Source organism: Tenrec ecaudatus, unplaced genomic scaffold (genome assembly GCF_050624435.1).
Source record: "Tenrec ecaudatus isolate mTenEca1 unplaced genomic scaffold, mTenEca1.hap1 Scaffold_44, whole genome shotgun sequence".
Taxonomy (NCBI): Eukaryota; Metazoa; Chordata; class Mammalia; order Afrosoricida; family Tenrecidae; genus Tenrec; species Tenrec ecaudatus.
In genome coordinates, this window is record NW_027459345.1 from 555,152 (window position 1) to 578,582 (window position 23,431).

At 40.8% G+C, this 23,431-nt stretch overlaps 1 pseudogene; it reads right to left on the reverse strand.

The window, feature by feature from the left end:
* Nucleotides 1–228: 228 nt before the first annotated feature.
* Nucleotides 229–23,091, reverse strand: LOC142436597 (cyclin-dependent kinase 4-like; annotated as a pseudogene).
* Nucleotides 23,092–23,431: the final 340 nt, after the last annotated feature.

The following is a 23,431-nucleotide window of genomic DNA, read 5'->3' on the forward strand; positions in this document are numbered from 1 at the left end:
AAGTAGGTGCGAAGGGAAGACAGTGCAGAGCCCCTGGGGTAGGAAAATTGGGGGAGGAGGTAGAAAGGAGAATATGTCTCTAAAGGAGGGGAAGAGGTGTATCATTAAGGCAGGAAAATATTCTCTGTCAAAAGCTGAGGGGAGGGGTAGCTACAAGCCACAGAGATGAGCGCAGAGGCTAAGGCACAGCATGCCTCCTCAGTGAGGAGGGGGCGCGGTCCTCTCCACTCAAGTGTCCAGAGGAAGGGAATTGGTAGGTTCTCTTCCATCTCTGGGTCTTCGTCCCGGTCCAGCCACTCCAATGCCTAATCCTTCTCCCTTATCTAGATAAGGGTCCTTCAGGGCCCGGAAGACAGAGATTCGTTTTTGTGGGTTAAAAACCAGCATTTCCAGCAGCAGCTGTGCTCCGAACTCTCCACCTCGGGGACCACTGACTCCTCTGGGCAGGGCCCTTTGGGGGAAAAGGCTCCCGGGGCAGAGATACGTCTCGGGCCAGGCTTCCTCTGGGGGCAAGCCGAACAGATAAAAATTGTTGCCTAGCTGGTCAGCTTCAGAGTGCACAGAAGAGAGGCTTCCGACGAACCATCTCTGCAGAGATCAGCCAGCACTGCTTGTGGCCACCGGAGTTGCTTATGCAGCTTGCGGAGGGACTTCGGGAGCCCTGCACCAGAATGTAACAGCCACAGGTGTAAGGGCCATCTGGGAGCTGGAGATTCTGGTCACGCCAAAGGCAGCCGGCTTGACCGTCCCATTACTTGTCACCAGAATGTTCTCCGGCCTCAGGTTGCAATTGGCACGCAGGACATCAAGGCCTCTGAGAAACTGCCCCATCAGACCCTCGAAGTTCTCCGAGGGCAAACCTGGTGAGGGGCCTATTCTTAAGCAAAGCTACCTCCTGAGTTGTGCATCCCTTTCTGTTCTGTTCATTCAGGCCTTTCTTCTCAGCAATCCTTTGACACAAACGACCGCTCAAGTCACAAAAAGCAGTGGTTACATCTCTGTTTCCATCTCAGTTTACCTCTTAGGAGTCTCCCACGCGCCCAACACTTTTATTGGCACACAATTCTCATATCATACAATCGAACAGTTCAATCGTTCAATCACATCAAGGGGAGTTGTATTCAGTTGATTAATTCCTCCTTCTTGCAGTACTTTCTTTCCTTGCTTTTTCATAACAAGTTCTTAATATTCTGCCTACTCCCTCATCTGCTTTTCATGAACTTCTTTGATAGCTCATGCCCTCTGAGATTTCCCCAATCTTGGGGTGCTCTCGCACTCTACCTGTGGCTACTTTCTCCATCTAGACATCTTAGGAGTAATCCTATCCATTGTCTTGACTTTAATATCTATGCACAGAGATGGCCACATTTATCCATGGTAAGCCCTTGGACAAATGCCAGACATCGATTTCTTCATTTGGCAACTCGAATTTGATGTTTCATATATTGAAACTTACCATGTACAAAATAGAACTCTTCATTTGCCACTCCCCTTAAATTTACCTTGTAACTTGCTCCATATTAAAGTTTTAATTAAAACATTTTAAATTGAAAGATCATTCTATCGGGGGGCTCTTACAACTCTTATAACAATCCATACATCAATTATATAAAGTATATTTGTATATATGTTGTCATCATTATTTTCTAAACATTCACTTTCTATTGAACCCTTGGTATGGGCTCCTCTTCACCAACCCCACCCTCATGATCCCTTGATAAATTATACATTATTGTTATTTTTATATCTTACACCAACCACTGTCTCCCTTTCCCCATGGTTTCTGTAGTTCGTTCCTGTGTTCGTCTGGGTAGACTAGAGAAACAAATTCATAGACACTCATGTATATATAGGAAAGAGCTTTATATACAAGAATAATTGAACAGTGAGGAAACATTGTAGCCCAGTCCACATCAAGTCCATAAGCCCAATATTAGTCCATATGTCTGGTACCAATCTATAATGCCCTCTTCTGACTCACAAAACACATGCAATGACATAGAATGCAGGAAGATCACAGGCCAGTGGGTAGAAAGTCTTGTGGATCCAGTGGCATTGTAAGCATCTTAGCGCTGGCAGGGGTCTCCATGTGGCTTCTGCAGCTCCCAGGGTTCTGGTTGCATCAGGGTAGGTCCATGAGGCTTCTCAGAAAGGTCTCACAGGGAGTGAGCATGAGTCCCGCCACCGCCACCAGTGAACTATTTATCTCCTTAGCATCTCCAAATGAGGTCATCAAGCTACTGCCTGATTGACAGGCTAGACTCCACCCCTTGACACCAGATTATGTAACTACCACAGTCCCCCTCGTGTGTGTCTATGTGTTGATCATTGCAACTGGTTCCCCCTTCCTTCCCTGCTTTCCCTGCCTTCTCTCTACCATCCTGGTATTGCTACTCTCATTTCTGTTACTGGATTCCTTTTGTTCTGAGCTTTTACCTCTCATCTGTACTTGTGCACATACTCTGGTCTAGGCTGCAGTGAAAGGAAGGACTGGGGTCATGATAGTGGGGGGTGAGGAAGGCTCAAGGAACCGGAGGAATATTGTGTGTTTCATGGGTGCTATACTGCGCCCTGGTTGCCGCATCCCTTCCTTGTGACCCTCTGTAAGGGCATGTCCCATTGTCTACAGATGGGTTTGGGTCTCCTTTCTTCACCACATTTGCTTACGCACGCATTTTGTTTTCAGTGATTGCGCTGGGAGAGTGAGCATCACAGGGTGCCAGGTTGTTAGAACAAAGTGTTCTCGTATTGAGGGAGGACTTGAGCAGAGGCCCGAAGTCTGTTTAGGAGCCCCTCAAATAGACTTCAGGGTAGGAGGGGCAGATCCTGGAATTCCCCCAGGACCAAAGGGGAAATAGTCATAAAGGTCAACAGACAGACCTGGAATCATGTATTTTTTTGGTTTCTTTTTTGCTAATTACTATTATCTTTTTCCTTTTATCTTTTTATTCAATTTTTTCCTCTTTGTTTGGTCTCTGATATTGTTGGTTTGCCTACATATATAAGATAGGCATGGGAAGAAAGTTCGAGGAGAAAGCAACAGGACTGATGGTTCAGGAAGGACTTGGGTGGGCTAAGTGGGGGAGAGAAGGAGGCAGGGGAAGGGAGCAGTGAGCAAACCACACCATAGAGAGGGGAACAACTAGGGAATTAAAATCAGCAATGAGAAGGACATAGAGATCCTGCAGGGTTTGGAGCAACAGCAATCTAGCTGAGAGGAATTACTAAGAGGAAAAAGAAGGGTGAGCATGATGGTGGGGCAGGAGGAAGGTAAAAGGAAACACAGGAATGATCTAGGAAACAACGCTATGGAGAGAGGTATAAGCGTAGGTGTATAGAGCTTAAATTTTAAGCACTAGGGTTTCAGAAGGCTACCATTACAGTGAAAGCCCCAACTCCATCTGAGTCTCTAGGGAGATTAAGGTGCCATTGAATTTCTTTCTGACCTTTAACTAGCAAAGTATATATCTTTGCTCTGAGACAAAGTACATTATCACAAAATCAAACTCACTGCCATCCAGTAGGTGTAGACTCATAGTGACCATACAGGGAAAGGGTTGAACTGCCATTTTGAGTTCCAAAGACTATCTGTTTACAAGAATAGAAAGTCCTATCTTCCTCCCTAAGAATTGCTGGTGGTTTTGAGAAAAATCTCAGACCAAGGCATAACCACCAAGCTACCAGGGCTCCTCCCAGGGTACATTGAAAGTGAATTCCTACACTCCCCTAGCCAAGGAACAGGGGGAAGGCCTTCCCTCAAGGGCTTTCCTAGCTGTGTCTTTGGTGTAATGGGGTACTAGAGTCTCATGGTCATGAGTCATACTCTGAGCGTCCTGGTCAGAGGCCCTCAAAAGCAATTCTGTCTAGCATTTTGCATGCTTCCCAATCATGGTCTTACTGCTGCTTCTGTATTCCCACCTGCAGATGTATTGATGTGTTGCCAATCATGCTTTTGTGTCCATTTGCCCTGTACTCCCATGTCCTGCTTAAGCAGGCAAGCTCACTACCATGAAGTTGATGCTCACTCATATTTTCTTACAAATCCTTAGGCATCATTACGACCTCCCACTCATGGTCTCCTTCATCGGGATGAATTGTTTCCTTTGTTGTCCTGTTTAAGAAATAATAAATGTGTCTTTACCAATGATATTTGAGATCTGGGGTTTCTTTTGTCCCCTACCTTTATCTAACAGCTCCCAATTTGACCTCTATTTCAGTTAATGGCCACTTCTCTTTTCTGTATTTATTAAGCTCTGGTTTAGCCTGGTTTTCCTCTCTTAGATTACTAACATCAATGAGCTAATTCTCTGTATTTAATCCTCTTCATTTGAAACATTCCCTAGATTTTGTGGAATATACCCTGATTAACATAGTATTTTTAATCTGTTTGATTTTCTGTCCTGATTGTTACAGGCTTGCATTTTCTCAGATTCATGTACTTATTCAAATGTTACCACCATACTCTATATTTATGAAAAAATGAATATTGATAACACATTGAAGACATTTTTGAAATCATTCATATATATGAACCATTTGAAATTTCTTTTTGTAATCTACACTGTTTTGTGATATATCTTTGTTGATAAGTGTTGAACAAGTTCATTAATTTTCCCAACTATATGCTATTGTTGAACAGACTATAGTTTATTTATATAGTCTTCTACTGATTTACTTCCATTAAAACTATGAACCAATCTGCAATCAATATACTTTTGAATGTATCTCTTTGAGCCCACTTTCTAAGTTCATTGCCACAGTGCTTTTGATACGTCTTTCTTGTTTGAAGTCAGGGGATGTCATTTTAGCTACTTACTATTTTTGGTTTAGCAGTGCATTCCAAGGAGGTAAATGAAAGCCATTTTTTTAGGATTTGCTATAAATAATTATCTAGTTTTCATATTTTTGGAATAACATACTCTTGAATTTGTTCACTATTTTACTCAGATTTCTCAACGAAATTACCTCTTAATTGATGAGTTCAATTGGCCTATTTCAGTTTTTCTTATGCTTTGCTGCTTGATAGTTGACACACTCTCTCCCCTTTTCAGTCAGCTTATGTCCTCTTCTCTTTGCTTATAGTTAGACGGCACCACCCACCCCTGAGTCACCGTTAGCTATTGCTGCCTCTGACTTTTTCCCTATTAACTCCTCCACTCTGTGCTTCCTGGGATTTGTCTGTAGTCATTTTCTCTTATGTAGTCTCTGTGCTAGTTAGGTTTATGTCAAGTTGAGTAGGACAGGATTCTCCCATGATGCCATCTAACATAGTGTGGTCAATTCCACGATTCAATTTTTGACAAAGCACTTAAGCAGCTGTGGGGAGAATAAAATTAAAAGCCCAACTCACTTCCATGGAGTGGATGCAGGCTTTTAGCAACCCTATAGAACAAGATAGAACTTCTCCTGGGAGTTTCTGAGAGTGCAACTCTTTACAGGAGTAGAAAGCGTTGTCTTTCTTCCCATGTGGCTTATGGTTTTGAACAGCTGACCTTTCAGACAGTAGCTGTAAGTGCAACCACTTAATCTGGTCACAGACTTGATATGGCTCAGGGAAGTTTCACTTAGAATGTGGCCTGTGCTTAGTATAAGTTGACAGTGGATGGAAGTTAGCTTATTCTTACTGCTGAATTTGGATCCTGCATTGCTTCATCAACCTCCTATTTAAAAAAATCCTGCCCATCAAAGGAGCAATCATTAGATTCATTTGAAACGTGGATTCATTTGGCTGATCTCAGATTCATTCACCTGGGCATCCACCAGTCTGTGGTCTTCTTGTTTCATCATCTTGCTTCTTGTTCATTAGCTCTTTCAGCTTTGGAGGTTAGCTTACATCTGGCCCATGTTCATGAACTGAACTGAACTTGATGCCCTTCTACAATGGTATGAGACTTCTTGATAAGAACCTCTTTCTATATGCATGCAAGCTTCATTGGTTTTGCTTCTCTAGAGAACCCAGCCGAATTCACTCTCCCTAAGGAATTGCATGAACTATCAACTTTGGACATGTTAGCGGGAAAGACCAGTCCCTGGAGAAGGACATCTTGCATGGCAAAGTGGAGCGGCAGTGAAAAAGAAGACGGTCCTCGAGATGGATTGACACAGTGGCCACAACATGGGCACACACATAAGAACAATTGTGAGGATGGTGCAGAAGAGGGAGGCGTTTCTTTCTGTTGTAGTTAAAGCTGCTATGAGTCAGAACCAACTCAATAGCACCTAACAGCGACAGTAACAAATATCAACTTTTACTTGATGCTTCCCAAACTCTTCATTTGAGTATCTCCTACTCTCTAATCTATTTTAATTAATTATTCAACATTTTCATCTGGATGCCCAATAGGATCACAAAGTCAGCGTGTATATGCTTAAGTTCATTACTTTACTTCCAATTCTCATTCACTTTGTTTTAATTATCCATCTTACTGTCAAATTAGGAGTTGAATTTGGCCAGCAATGTGGATGAGCATCTCAGAGTCAAAGACATAGACTTTACCCAATTATACATATCTATCTCTTTGTATCTGGATCACATTTCTTATGTACCCATGCACTTTTCTTTTCAATAGTATTTCCAATGTCTGTGTTTCTTACATTGAGGTACTTTGACCCTTTCCAATTCATGGAAAACAGCTGTACAAAGTATAAGACAAAGGATTCTGAACTCAGAATCTTCATTTAGATTCATTCTTTCTAGGAGTACTAAATAAGTTATGATGTACAGAATTTTTAAAATAAGGACATAAGATAATATTTTATTCTAATAAAATAACTGTAAATTGTTATCATCAAACAATTCTTTAAAGGAACTTTTTGGATCAATGGACTGCCCTGGTTCCCGCATGGGAATATTTGTTCTTCATTTCTCCCAGCCTGTGCTTTTCTGCAATGCCCTGTACATCAGCATTCTGCTCACTCCTTACAGTTCAGGTCAAATGCTGCCGCTGCTGTGGAGCGATGCTACTCTGAATTAGAATTAATTATTGCTTCCTTTGTGTTAATAAAGCACTGTTTTTTTGTTGAATTTTGTCTTGTGCTTTATTTGTTCATAGGCAATTTGATCCCTACTGTTGAATCTTGTTTATTTTTTCTTGTATTTTAGTTATATATATATATATATGTTTCTTCATGAATTATATAGCAGGTAATTGTCTACTCTTTGTAGCTTCGCTGTACCTAGCTCATTTTAGGTGCCAAATGCATATTATGAATTTAATCCCTATTAGCAGATAAATAATATTCTACAACTTTTTCTTTATACTTTTGCAGCAGGTACAAAAAGAGTTGATTTTTTTCCCACTCAAATCATATCCTCTACCTTTAAAGCTAGAAGAACATGAGATGTCTCTCCATATTATTCTTTTTCCCTATGTAATTTCATTGTTTGATTGTTGATAGAATTAGTCTGTTAACCTTTCAAATGAAGATAAAAATATAAACACAAAGCAACTATATTACTTTTATAAAATAACTTTACTTTAAAATATAGGATTATATGCTATACTATAATACAACATTACATACATGTGACATATTTTTCTACACATGTAAAGGAAAACATTTTTTTGCATGCAATGAATTACACTTGACAACTAATAACTTATAGGAACTGAACTTGTTGAAAGCAATGGAAACTACATGATTTACTGAACACAACTGAATGAAAATAAGACTTTTTACCTTTTCTCTTTTAGTGTAGTACTCTAAGGTCTTCCACATTTTCTATTACAGCTCGCTAAAATGCGTCAATAAATCTCTACATTTTACTTTCCGTGCTACTTTATCGTTCTCTTGGACATCTGCTCATACTTCGTCCTTTGAGACTCTTTTATAGCCCCTCTCCCCAGGATCGCCTGGTACAGCTGATGACCAAAAAAGATGAGGAGAGCAGGGATGTTACCTATGACTCAGTCATATTAACTTAGATCGAAAGTGTTATTCGGTTTTTACCCCTGGTGTCACCTGATCCTCATTGGAATCTTACTTTACTCAGGAAGCCTAGGAAGAACAACCTCTTTGGGACACGTAAAAGGCCACGGTCCAACTTCTTAGGGCTTGAATCGAACCGTGTCTGGAGAACAAGCATGGTTCACAAATGTCAGTTCTAATGCAGAAAAAGGTAGACAACTTGGCACATGGTGAGCATGATCCGTAGCAAAAAGGCTAAGCCCCCTGAATATACTGGTATGTTTAAAGTTCAATATTTATGTTAATATTTATAAAATTAAACCTGGATCCAAAAGGCATTGGAAGATTACAAACTACCCTAGCAAAACGTATTGGCAGCTGTGCTTGACATGATTGAAGGGGACGCTTTGTTGCTCTCCTTTTGCTCTCCCGTAGTCCCGTGTATCTAGCACACGAGGTGGCCTCAGGCCTCCCCAGTCTGCTAGCAATGAGGCCACATTAACATTCACGCCTGCTTTTGCTGCATGCAGACATTTACCTGTACCACTGTGAGGCCTCAGTTCCTTCCTGTCCCCATCTCAAACATCTTATTTCTCCAACATTTATTTCTAAGCATCTCTAGGAGCAGTCTCATGAGATCTCTGGATCAACAACATTAATCTACTTTTGTCTCTTCGATGTCTGTTGCCTGTGAGTCACTAAGGGAAGTGTCTCACCATTGTCACTGTTGCCAGCACGTTACTGTGCCTAAGTTCCTTCTGTCGCCCTCTTCCTAATTATTTCACATTTCATCACTGAAGCTGTCCAGTCTGTGTAAACCCAAATATCAGGGTGCTCTAACCAAGGGCCCCCCGTTTCTGCCTTCAGAGGGGGGAGGGAGGAGGAAAGGAAAGTGGCTTGGTCATGGCCAGGCGCGCAGAACCAACCTCACCACTTCTTCTGCGACTCAGAATAAGTTACTAAAACTCACTGAGCCTACTCTGACTCTTCTGCAAGTGGGGATTGATAAGAATATCTATTTTAAAGAGTTATAATGCAAAGCAAACTCACTGCCACAGCTCGATGTTGACTCACAGCTACCCAACCGGACAGGGGAGACCTGCTCCTGTGGGTCTCTGACACTGTGACGTTTTACAGGAGTAGAAGGTCTGTCTTTCACCCAAGGAGGGGTTGGCGGTTTCAAACTGCTGATCTTGGGATGAGCAGCCCAACAAGTAACCGCTATGCCACCGGGACTCGTTCAGAGGGTTATGACAGAGGATTGAATTAGTTACCATTTGCAAAGTATTTATTCAGTGCTAGTGAACATTGGATATTATTACCATTTGTTATTGAGGCTACAAAATTATCTTTGAATTTTATATTCATGCTTTATTCCAGAGTTGAATTACTCCACGCTTCTCTGGCTATCTTGAAGCCACAGACACCATCTCGGGATCCAGGCCCTCGAGTTCAATGGGTCCGTAGAACAGCCCGTTCTGCCGCCGTGAGACCGATCCTCGACACTGGCCCTCCGCCCACTGGGGCATGGGTTAGACTGCTAGCCACAAGGTGATCACTTTGAAACCACCAACTGCTCCATGGAGGTAAGATGAGGTTTCTACTGACGTGTAGATTTAGTGCTGGAAACCCGTCCGAACGGCCTCGATGGCAGGGAGTTTGATTTGGGGTTAGCTGCTCTTACGGCTTTCCTGCTCTCCCACTCCTCCCAATCCGCCGCCACTCCCCTTGGGATTTTTCCGAATTGTCCTTCTCACCTGCTTTCTTTATCGTCCAGCCATGGTCTGCTTCTGGACGTGTCTGCTTAGCCTCCCTGCGCCAGTCCTCTCCTGTTGTCAACTGTACCCGCTTTCCGGAGACGAGAAGCAGATGGGTTGTGATGAATACCATCTCATGTGCCTACACTCGTTCGGTAACAGGTGGCTGCTCCGTCAGCTGGGGTCTCCTTGAGGACACCCTCCCGGCCTCCCTTTGACCATGCATACGCTCGTCCAGATGGCGACTTGCTTCCCCAGAGTCCTGAATCAACCTAACAGGAGATGGCAGGGCTGTGCTCATTTTGCCTGGGGCTTAATACAGGCATGGAGTTTTATTTATTTTTTGTCCTCTTAATTCAGGAAAAAGGAACAAACCTTATGTGAAAATGATGTTCACAACGTGGTTTTAAATTCTCTCACAGGAAGTCTAAATTTGTGTGATTAAATTAGCATTCATAAATGCCAAAGCAAGAAACCAAATTAATTTGTTTTTGCTGTTGGAAAAGAATAAAGATATCTTTGAATCATCTAATGTATTAGATTTTTACTCTGTGTATCTTACTTCTGTTTAATGCACTCTGGCTACATTAAAATGGAGGCAACTGAATTTATTATGTAAAGATAAATGTATAGGTTAGGTTCACCTTGGTAAGATGGAAGCAAGTTGCTTTCCCCTAAGGTTAAAACAGCTCTTCTACCTTGTATTCTGGAAGTAACCTACTTTCAACCAAATTACGGCTTCAAGAACAGTACACATTTGCTTGAATTCATCTCTGCCTCTATCGTTTTCCAGATGCATCTGTGCAAGCCCTGATTAAAGTCTTCATGTTGCTTGAATGCCTACTATCCCTGAACATTAGAGTAAGAAAACCTGGAGCCAATGTCCCAGAGTTGAAGGATAGACATTTTTAAAGTTTAAAAATAATATGGCTTTATTTAAAACATATCTAGTCATTTGTAATCCCTGTAAAAGGAATCACTTATGGAAGATTTTTCAAAGAATTAAGAAATCCCAAATATAAAGTCTTCTAATCTTAATCTGTTAAACATTGGTGTAGGTCGGGTTCACTAGGCAAGCAAACCTGGTGACACTTATAAAGGTATTTATATTAAGAAAATGCCTAACAATTATAGACGTGAGCATGTCCAAGTTCAAGCAGGATTCAAGTCTGTGAACCAGACGCTAGGCTAGAGGTTTCTCCTGACTCATGTAGCTTCAGGGAATAGTAATTCCAAGATCAGTAGGAAGACCACATGATGGTCTTCTGAGTGGCTGCTGAGACAGACAAATCCAAGATTAGTAGATCAGGCTTGTGGCTGCAGAAGCAAATTAATTCACAGTCAGCAGGTCAGATGACGGGGCCCAGAATACTCCCAGGATCAGTAGGCAATAGGGCAGAAAATTGGCTCAAGTCCACAGAACCAGAGGTTGATGAGCCAGATACAGGAGACAGATTCAGCAGAAAGCAAAGCAAACTTTCCCACAATGTCCCATTTATATTGGACGTAGGACACACACCCTAGGAAACATCCTTTCCATTGCATCCATCTGTGACCTTAGTAAAGATGTTGCATAACACGTTAATCTTGTTTCAAAGACTGGCTGCTCATAGTAGATTCCATTATGTAGTTAACTACACTGTGTTAGATCACATGATAAATCATAACTACCAAACCACTGGGAATCTTGCTCCAGCCAAGTTGACACAAAACCTATCAGAAACATTAACTAATTTAGAACCACAAAGAGTGTAAGTTCAAGAAGATATTTTATGTGCATATACATTTTTCTCCATCACCTGTCCGTCAGTTTGTCCTACTGTTGTGGTTCTGTGTTGCTGTGATTCTTGAAGCCATGTCAGTGGTATTTCAAAAACCAACAAGGTCACCTACAATAAACAGAGTTCAGCAGAGCTTCCTGACTAAGCACAGACTATCAAGAAGGAAGATGCTGTCCGCTTCTGTGGAGTGAACCACTGAATACCTTATATATTGAAGCACAGCACTGTCACATACGGAAAACCCATTAACATCAACAGAACATGGTCAGAGACAGTTCCAGAGAAAGAGTCTCCCAGGTCAGAGGGCACGGCCCTCACATTATAGCTGAAGTACTTGGGGAAGACTGCCTTCTCAGAGCAGAATGGACCACAGTGATGCAGCTGGAGTAAAGCTTTTGTGACCTTCCTTTGCTGATGAGGCACCGCTGAAAAGGAGAAGAAACACTTGCAAACACCAAGAATAATTGGAAGATGAAATGTAACAAGTATGAATCTAGGAAAACTGGAATTTGTCTAAAATGAAATAGAACTTCTAAGGATGGATTTGCTAGGTATTAGTGAGCTGAAATTAACTGATACTGGCCTTATTGAATCAGAAAATCATATAATTTACAATGCTGGAAATGAGAGATTCAAGAGGCATAGTGTCTCATTCATCATCAAAAAGGATATTTTAAGATCTATCTTGAAGTGCAATGCTGTCTGTGATAGAGTAATATTTATCTGCAGGCAAGTAAATCCAATAAATACTATTATTCAAATGTATGCAGCGATCACAAAAACTAATGATAAAGACATTGAAGAATTTTATCAACATCATTCTGAAATGGAACTAAGATGCATTCATAATTATTGGTGATTGGAATGTAAAAGTTGGAAACAAAGAAAAAGAAATAATTGGAAAATATGAGTTTTGTGATAAAATGAAACTAAAGATCAGGTGATAGAGTCTTATATGACCAATGGCTTCTTAATAGCATATACTTTTTTCAACAACACAAATGGTGACTCTACACATGGACTTCTCTAGATGGAACACACAGAAATCTAGTTGACTGTATCTGTGGGAAAAGACTATAGAGAACCTCAATATCAGCAGCTAACATGAGGCCAGGGACTGATTATTGGAAAAGACCATCAATTGCTCATATTTAAGTTCAGGTTGAAGTTGAAGAAAATTGAGTCCATGACACCCCAAATAGGATCTTGAGTTCACTCCACCTGAACTTTTAGCACATCTCAATTATAGGTTTGGCATTGAGCAATAATGACAGAAGACCTGATGAGCTGTGGGAAGACATTGAGAACATCATTCATGAAGAAAGCAAAGGTCATTAAAAAGGTAGGAAAGAGGGTGTCAGAAGAGGGTGTCTATGTGGGTGTCAGAAGAGACTCTGAGACTTGTTCTTAATCACAGTGTAGCTAAGGCACATGGAAGAAATATTAAAACCAAAGGGCCCAACAGAAAATTTGAAAGGCAGCTTGAGAAGACAAAGTAAAATATTATAATGCAATGTGAAAAGACCTGGGGTTATAAAATCTAAAGGAATAATGCACTCAGCATATCAAACTGAAAGAACTAAAGAAAAAAATTAAAGCCTCAAGTTGCAATATTGAAGAATTCTTTGGAAAAAATATTGTCTTAAACAGGAGGCATCAAAAGAAAGAATATACAGAGTCCCTGTACCAAAAAGAACTAGTCATCATCAACTGCTTCAGGAGGCAACATACGAGCAAGAACCAGCAGTACTGAAGGAAGAAGTCCAAGTTGCACTGAAGGTATTAGCCCCAAAGAAGGATCCAGGAGATGATGGAATATCAGTTGAAATGCTTAAACAAGCTTATGCAGTATTGGAAGCATTCATTGGTCTATGGAAGACAGCTACCTGGACAACTGAATGGAAGAGAGCCACATTTGTATCCACTCCAAAACAAGGTGACCAAGCAGAATACTCAAATTATAGATAATATCATTAATATCACATGAAGTAAAATGTTGCTGAAGATGATCCAACAATTCAGAAGAGGATATTGATCAAGGGATATCTTTGCTTATGTCAGTTGTGTCTTGTCTAAAAGCAGAGAATATCAGAAAAAAGATTACTTGTGTTTCATTGAGTGTATCACAAAAAAACTATGGAGAGCCTTGGGAACAATGGGCATTCCAGAACACGTCTTATGTTTATGCAGAACTTGTACATGGATCCAGAGGCAGTTGTGCAAATAGAATAAGGGCATGCTGTGTGGTTTAAATCAGGAAAGGTGGACATCAGGGTTGCATCCTATCACCATATGTCCATATGTATTCGATCTGTCTACTAAGCAAATCATCAGAGACGCTGGATTACATGAGAAAACATGCAGCGTCAGGCTTGGAGGGAGGCTTACTAACAACCTGAGATGTGCAGATGACACAACCTTGTTTGCTGAAAGTGAGGAGGATCTGTGGCACTTGCTGACGAATATGCAATTTTCTTTCTGAATTACAACTCAATACAAAGAACAGCAAAATCCTCACAACCGCACCAGTAGGTAACGTCATGATAAATGGAGAAAATAGTGAAGTTGCCAAGAATTTTGTCTTGCTTAGGTCCACAATCAAGCTCACGGAAGCAGCAGTCAGGGGGTCAAAGGACGCATTGCACTGGGTAAATCCGCTGCAGAAGGCTTCTTTAGGGTATTGGAAAGGATGTCATTTTGAGGACTAAGGTGTGGCTGACTCAAGCCATGGTATTTTGAATTGCCTTGTGCATGTGAAATTGGACCCTGAAGATGGAAGACCAAAGAAGAATTGATACATGTTAATTGTGATGCCAAAGAAGAATACTGGAAGCACCATGGGCTGCTGAAAGGGAAAGCAAATCTGTCTCGGAAGAAATGGGACCAGAGTGCTACTTAGAGGTAAGGGTGACCGTCTGACATACCTTGGACCGGTGGTCAGGAGAAGGAGCGTGCCAGAGGGGACAGAGTGGCAGCAGTAATGGGCCGAACACAGCAGCCATTGTGAGAATGGCGCAGAGGGTCACAGTATGTCAGAACTGACTTGATGTCACCTAACAACAACAACGTATCTGTACAACTGCGTATTTTTAACAGATTAGTTAACATATCAATCATGTACCATACAATCTAATGGTTTAATATATTTTCCAAAGATTGTTCAATTATCACCATAATCAGTTTTAGAACATTTTCATCATTCTTGTGTCCCTTGTTGTTAGCTCGGTGTTACCACCCTGTTTCCTCTGCTATAACCCTAAAGAACTATAAATGTATTTACTGTCTCTATCGATTTACCTATCTTATATTTCATATAGAGAAAATCATACATAAGAAATTGATAATGACAACAAAGTGCAACACAGAAAAACCTCAATTCAAGAGAAAGCAGAAGTTAATAGAAACTAGAACCTATTAAAATAGTCTAAGGGAAAACAAATGATAATATATTCAAATTTAACTTAACTAGTACTGAAGTAGTCTACTCTCCAATGCACTCTGAGCAGAAGAGTATTTATATAGCTGGTCAATTTTCCAAGGGAATTCTATGGAGGCCTAATTCTGTGTAGGCTCTGAAAATACCTTTTAATCTTTAATTTTTATCCACCATCTTGCACAAACCACGTGCTCAGATGTTAAGCTCTAGTACAATCTTCTCTTCTGAGCTTGAATTTTATTATTTACAATCCTTGGATTACATGGGCTGGTGTGTGCCTTCACTGTGAACAGAGCATCTCCTCATTTAAATGGCTGCTTGTTTTATGACAAGCCTTTAAGATCCAAGACTCTTTTCTTTCTGATAGCTGGGCACCATCTGATTTCTTCATTACCATTTGCTATGGCACCACTGTCTTCAGTGTGCTCTTCATGAGGCAAGTATTGAGAAAGGGCCACATCATCAAAACTATTTGTCCTTTGATTAATGCTTATGATTGTGAGTTCAAAATCCATTTGTGTATCTAATGTTTACATTTCTAACCCTAGTTCCCACTCTAGAGGCAAAATCATCACCATCTGTGAAATAATTTAAGTAACCTGCATGAGACATTGGGTAATTCTCATAATAGCATAATTTATCTAGGCAATGGCACAAACTTTAAAGCACTTTAAAGGAAAAATATACATATGTGGGAATGCTTTTTACACTTAAATACATGGGATGTTCACTTGTACAGGATATAAACTTCAGTAATTTAAAGCTGCTTAAGAAAAAAATGAGGGCTAGACACAGGGCAACAATTTCAGCCACATTGATTCACAAATGGAAAATCACGTCTGCAGGACTAACACATGTCACAGAAGACAAGGTGGGGTGAAATTGGCCAGTACATGGCAGTCTTCAGTTGCCAATTAATGGGAAACCTCAAAAGCCAGAGATTTGAGCCAACGTCCACGAGCATCCAAATGTCCTACTTCAGGCTGCAGGGTTCTGCTGCTTCTCACACTGGGGTGTTTCAGCTTTAACTCCAATGGAGTGTTTACGTTCCTTTCTTTGCAAGAGTTATGTTTAAGGTAAAGTCCTGTCCCATAGTGGGGTTTTCAAATCACATAATTCTGATGTGGATTATGAAAAGTGCTGTCCACCTTGAAAGACAAAATCTAAAATCCAGGTGGTCTGTACCATTCAGCCAGGGTCACTGAGTGCTAAAATAAACTTGGTCAAAAAAATGCATGATTAGCAATATTATACTGGGTGGGTTCTTGAATTGAGAGTCTATGTACGTAATGGTAAGCCATACAGTGAAGTTTCTTTCGACAATTAAAAGAAATTAAACACTGACATAAAATAGAGTATGGATGATTTTTCAAAGCATTATCCTAATGGAAAGAAAGCAATCCCAAAGACTACATATTATATAATTATGTTTATACAAAATATCCAGAATAGCTGAATCAATAGCAATAAAAATTAATTAGGTTGTGTTTGCAAATGGAGGTGGGAAAAGTAGGGGACATTGAGAGTAACTGCTAATTGGTGTGGGCTACTTTTTAGGGAGTTGAGGATGTTCTAAATTTAGATTATGGAGATTGTTGCTCAAAACTGTCAATATACTAAAAACCATGGAAATACATACTTTTAGACTAGTATTCAAATTATGTCTCAATAAAGTTGCTAAAATTATCATGATATGTTGGTGCTTTGTAGTCCATGTGTCAGGTGACGTTCTCTAGAGAAGCAAACTAGAGATGTTTCTGCATGTGTATGTAGGCATAACTTTACATCAGGCACATGGTTCACTTAGCCGCAGAAATGGGTAAGCCCAAGTTAGTTTCAAGTCAGATGTTAAGTTGGAGGCTTCTCCTAACTCACATAGCTTCAACAGCTGATAAACCAAGCATCAGCAGGAGCACCACAGGCTGCAGATTCAGACAGATTCAAGGTCAGCAGGTCAGGTTTGTGACTGGCAAAAGTGAATAAATCCAAGGCTGGCACAAGCCAGAAGGCAGGCTGCTGGTGGCTCCAGGATCCAAACGCAGGACAAAGCAACACACTTTGCTGCATGGCCACATGGATACTAGGTCTTCAGAATGCAAACATCATGCTGTTTCCGTTATACTGTGGTGCTCTTTAAATTCATCCTGCAGTTATTAAATTCCAACAAGCTTCTTATACTTAATCTAATTTGTGCACATGAATGAGCACCACAATTTTTGCAAAATCTAAAAAGAATTGCTTGGCATTATACACAGGCCACAGGATAAAACGGAATTTGGCTAAATTTTCTGTGAGTCAAGTGAAAGAATTGCCTATTAGTTGACTAACGTTATTAATTCAACCATGATATATCCCATATTACAAGGATCAACTATCTGGAACTGAGGAAAAAATGCCTTTCGCTAACAAAACTCTTTAGTAATTCCTGGCTTCCCACCACTGACCTTTTGTTGGGGAGCACAGCACTGTTGTCACTGTATAGTCAGAGCTCCTTATGCATCTCCATATGCTACAGCGCCCAGACGATAGCACACGGCGGACTGAAGAGCGAAGAAAAAGAGTTACAGCGTAAGTTCCTGGTGCAGACATATAACCAGACATGTAATTTTAGCTAAGTTCAATTTTTTATACATCTCACTCCCAGCCTTTGTCTGTCAGTTTGTGTCTTATAACATGACTTGCATGTTACTATGATCCTGGATGCCAGGCCACTGATATTTCACCTGCCAGCAAATGCCCATAGTGGACAGGTTGCAGTGGAGCTTCCACACTAAGCAAAACTGGGAAGAAGCTTCACTTCTGAAAACTAGCCCAGTGAAAACCTTCTGAATCACAGTCTGACATAGCTTACACTGTGCTGAAAGAAGAGTCCTTTTGGTTGGAAGGCACTCCAAATAGGAAAGAAGAACTGCCTCTTCAAAGTAGAGTCAACAACAAAAACATAGATGCCGTCAAGCTTTCAGGACCTACATTTGCTGATGAGAAGAAAAATTTGCAAACTTTCATTAGTGATTAGAGTGTGGAATGGACAAACTATGAATCTAGAAAAATCGGAAATAGTAAAAAATGAAAGATACACTTGGATGCACAGTAGGTCAGGTGATTGTCTGATTCAAATTGTCATATGCCAGTCCCTTTTAGCTGACTACTATGCAAACATGACGAATTGAAGAGGGATGGCAACCATGCACTGTCAGAAAGAACATTTCAGAATTTATCCTGAAGTACAATGCTGTCAGTGTTAGGATAATATTCCTTCATCTACAAGAAAGATGAGTTATTATGACAGTTATAAAAATTATAAACCAACTACTAAGGCCAAAGATGAAGAAATTTAAAATGTTTAACAATTTGCACAATTTAAAATTGGGCAAATATGCAATGGCGATGCATTGATCTTTACTGGTGATTAGAATGCAAAATCTGGAAACACAGAATGATTAGAAGTAGGAAAATATTAATTTCATGGTAGAACTGATGCAAAAAATCATATAATAGACTTTTACAAAATCAATAATTTATTCATTGGAAAATGACCTTTTTAATAACACTGACAACTACACAAAGGGCCCTCGTTGCATGAAACGCACAGGAATCAAACTGACTTCCTCTGAGGAAAGAGACAATGGAAAAATCAATGCCATCAGGCAGATAGGACCACCCACTTTCCTATGGAAATTTGAGTCAAAGCTGAAGAAAATTAAAACAAGTCATGAGAGCCAAAGTACAACTTTGAGTAGCTCCCACCTGAAATGAGAGACTATCTCAAGCATAGATTTGATACTAATTGAACACTAGTGAAAAAAGCAATAAGAATTTTCAGATGGCATCAAGGACATTGCACACGAGGAAATTAAAAATTTCATTAAAAAGAAAGGGCTAAAATGAATGTCAGAAGAACTCTTAAACATAGAAGAGCTAAAGCAAATGTAAGAAATGATGAAGCAAAAGAGCTGATACCAGCTGATACCAAAAGAGCTAAACAGAAGATTTCAAATGGTGGCTGATAAGGAAAAGTATTATAAAATGAACAAAGACTTAGTGTTGGAAAGCTAGATGAGAAGAACACACCACACTTGACATATCTGAAAAGAATTGAAGAAGAAAAAAATTCAAGCCTTCAGTTGCAATTTAAAAAATCATTTTATTAGGGACTCATATAACTCTTATCACAATCCATACATCCATCCATTGTGTCAAGCACATTTGTCCATTTTTTGCCATCATCATTCTCAAAGCATTTGCTTTCTACTTGAGCCCTTAATATCAGCTCGTCATTTTCTCCCCTCCTTCCCTACTCCCCCCTCCCTCATGAACACTTGATAATTTATAAATTACTATTATTTTGTCATATCTTACACTGTCCGATGTCTCCCTTCACCCACTTTTCTGTTGTCCGTCCCTCAGGGAGGAGGTTATATGTAGATCCTTGTAATCAGCTCCTCCATTCTACCCAACCTTCCCTCCACCCTCCAGGTATCGCCACCCTCACCACTGGTCCAGAAAGGATCATCTGTCCTGGATTCCCTATGTTTCCAGTACCAGTGTACATCCTATGGTCTAGCCAGATTTATACGGTAGAATTGGGATCATGATAATGGGTGGAGGAAGAAATTTAAGAAGTAGAGGAAAGTTGTATGTTTCATCATTGCTACCCTGAAAACTGACTGGCTCATCTTGCAATTTTTAAGGATTCTGTGGACAAAACATTGAGTGATATAGAAAGCATAACAAGAAGAGAGAAATCCAAAGATGGTACCAAAATTATTTATCATACAGTCAGCCATTTTAGGAGGTAGCATATGATCATGAACTGATGGTATTGAAGGACGAAGCCCAAGCAATGGCGAGCAGCAAGCTTTTCCAGAAATTGACAGAATATCAATTAAGATGTTTTTTGAATGATGCAACACTGCATTATTTGCCAAGACATTTCAATGACAGCAACCTGGCCGAGGAACTGGAAGAGATCCTTAATTGTGTAGTTGAAATTATCAAGCAGTATCATTAATACCACACACAAGTAAAATTTTGCTGAAAATAATTGAAAATGATTGTAGTAAATACAACAAGGAGATACTGCCAGAAATGCTAGGGATATCATTATCATGTCATGATAGAAGAGAATCCCAGAAAGATGCTTACCTGTATTTTAATACCAGTGAAGGCATTTGCAAAGGCATTTGACTGTGGATTATAACGAATTATGCATAACATTGTGAAAGGTAGGAATTCCAGGCACTTAATTGTGCTCATTGTTTGGGCCGGGTCCAGATTAGGCAGCTGCCTCCAGCTCCTCAAAAGGATAGAAATTCAAGGCCCCCATTGCCAGCCTCTCAGGAGGATAAATGACCTATTGAAGTATGCATCTTCTGCCCCAACATTCCAAGGAGCTTGTCTCTCCACCAAGGTTGTGCAGCCCCTGTCCCAACAATCCAGGGAGTAGGTGGGTCGGTAAACAATAAAGGCACTTCCCATGGATCGCATCTTGACTCAAGGACCTGCAGCTGCAAGGAAAAATATCTCTCTTCTTTTTGTCAACGTCTACCTCCCTATCTCGAGCCCTGCATGTATATCTCCCACGGCCTCACCGACAAGCTGTGATTTCCCTGAACCAACTCGTTGGGTCTTGGAACCTCCCAGGAGCTCAAGATGCTCCTGTCCCTTTCTCTGCTCTCCCTTCCAGCCCGGCAGCTCTTTCCCTGCCCTAATAAAGCCGCTCTTAACCTCACATTCTTTGTCCCAATCCTATCTCCGTCAGTGTCTCAATGTTGACCTCTCACTCATGTATGCCCTGGACACAGACCAATGGGACAAGATGACACTGTATGGTTGCAATTAAGAGAGGTGTGGGTCAGGGTTGCGTAATTTCACTGTAATTATTCTTTCTATAAACTGAGCAAATTATTTCAGAAATTGAGCTATAAGAAGAAGGCCATATCAGGACTGGAAGGAAACTAATTAATAATCTGAAATACGCAGGTGATGCCACATTACATGCTGAAGCAGAAAGGATTTCAAGCACCTTGATGAAGCTCAAAGACTGCAGTCTTCAGTATGAGATGTACCTCAACATAAAGAAAGCCCATGCTCTCACAACTGGACCAATAAACATCATGATACATGCTAAATGAAGAAACTATTGAAGCTGTGAAGGATTTCATTTTATTGGGAACCAGTCAAGAACGCAAACAACATATTGCATTGAGTTAATCAATTGCAAAAGGCCTTTGAAAGCGATAAGGAGCCAAGATGCCTTTTTGAGGATTAAGGGCCACCTGACTCGACCCAGGGTACTGTCAATTGCATAAAATACTCATGAATGTGGAACCACGAGTGAGGGAAATAAGGAACTCTGGTGTTGGCAATGAATATTGCATACCAAAATAAGGACTACCCCTGTCCTGAAAGAAGCGCAGAGTATGCTCGGCAGGAGCATTCTGGTTGCACTTTCAGCGAGAATTCTTCCCAGGTCCTATGAGTATGACAGTAGGAGGGACCACTTCCTTGATGCCATGCTAAGTAGAAGGTCACTGAATAAAGGGAGACCTTCAACAAGATAGACGGGCACAGTGGCTGCCCCAATTGGCTCAAAGCTAGCGATGATGGTGGAGATGGCACAGGCCTGGCGATGACATTCTTCTTTTGTACCCGAGGTCACAGTGATTCAAAACAATAAGAATACAACATTTCACTCCTTGCCACAAATATCTAAACAAAGCGGTGATGATTTTACTGTCGTTCGGGGGAAGTGAGAGCAGGCGAGGGGTCCGTACAGGAAATGAGCTGGCTACGATTTCCCGAGAGGACACGCAGCATGTTTGGCTGCAGTTTCTTTACAAAGTACTGCTTTCAGTGGGGACACAGCACTGCCTAGAATGTAAAATAAAACCATCAGTTCTCTGTGACCCTATTCCAGGATAATTTGACTAGAAATTAATAGCTGCCAACTGGAGAGAGTTTGCTGGCACTAAGGTAAAATGATGTGTGATTCTTCCTTCAGGTTACTCATATTGCAAACAGCAGTTACACCCGAAGATTAAGGTACCGACTGGAGTGGGGGAAAGCATTTTAATTTACACAATTATTGCCTTTTCTGAGGTCATGAATTTGGTTTTCTAGATATTTAAAAGTGCTTCCTTACTCAATTTCTAAATAGCAAGTAAAGCTAATGATATGGTTTCCATGACTTTCTAATAAAGAATTCAGTGTTTTACATTTAATGGGGTTTTTACACATTTGAAAATTATTCTATGAGGACCATTGAAAACAATAAAGACAAACAAGCAGAAGACCCAAGGACACATGCTCATCTTATGTTGAATGCACTGGTAGAATCTGTTAGGAAAACAATCAGACTGTTATTGAAAGACATATTTCACATCTATTTTCTCCCCTCAGACACTTTTTTTCTGCATGCTCATGCTGTTTAAGAACAAAACCTTTTTTAATTCTACATGTACGTTCTACTGTGCGACTGACAGCACCAATTGTTCTAAATCTCTGAACGCGTTGAAGGAACCATGAAAAAGTTGTATCTTTTCGCTGCTTCACTTCGCCCAAGCTGTTGTTTATCGAGTGCCTTCCTGCACTTGATTCCTGAGTGTGACCTCACTTCTCTTTGCTTCTCCAGCTGTCGATTAGATAGCTACTTGTTTTGTATGTGCAGAATGAGGCTCCGGGAGGACAGAAACTGCCAAAGGACACTCAACTGTTCCAGACTCCTCAAGCCGCGCAATCTCATGTCTCATTTATAAAATGTGGCTATCAAAATGTATTTCTATGAATTATTTAGAGGATTAAGTCAGCCCATACAATGTATCAAAGAGCAAGGATGTTGCTTTGCGAACTAAGGTGCACCTGACTCATGCTGGGATTTGTTCAGTCCCCTCGTACGCCTGGGAAAGTGGGACCATGAGGAACCAGGGCTGGCGCAGGGCTGACAGCTTTGAATTGTGGTGTTTTCGAAGAATGTTTAACAGACTATGGAATTCCAGAACAAACAAAATCTTTCCTTATATTCTTCAGACATGTCCTCAGGAGGGACCCACCCCTGGAAAAGGGCACCCTGCTCGTTGAAGAAGAGCATCAGAAGAAACAGGAAGGGCCTCTGGAAGACGGCTGTAAAAGTGGACTCAAACGCAGCAGCAGCTGTGAAGATGTCACAGGACTTTACCCACGGAGCTGCAGTGAGCCAGAACTTCTCCATGGCGCACACCCACAACATATAAAGGCCTAGGTAGGAGGAACTCAGAAATGTTAGTCGGTTCCATGCTTCTGAGAAATCCACTGACTAGGAGCAGTCACAGCAGCCTGGCTTGAGTAGCCCTTGCATTTGAATCGATATGAATTCTCCGTAGGCGATCTTGAATTCATGTTTATAGGAAAGCAAGGCCACCCTGTAATACTTTTAATGTACCAAGAATTCTCAATACACTCTTTCACCTGATACTTTTAAAAGGCTTACGATAGTCTCAGGCCTTATACTTAGTATGTGGTCTATGTAAACTCTGACTAATTAAAGATGCAGGGTCTCAATGAGTCACAGT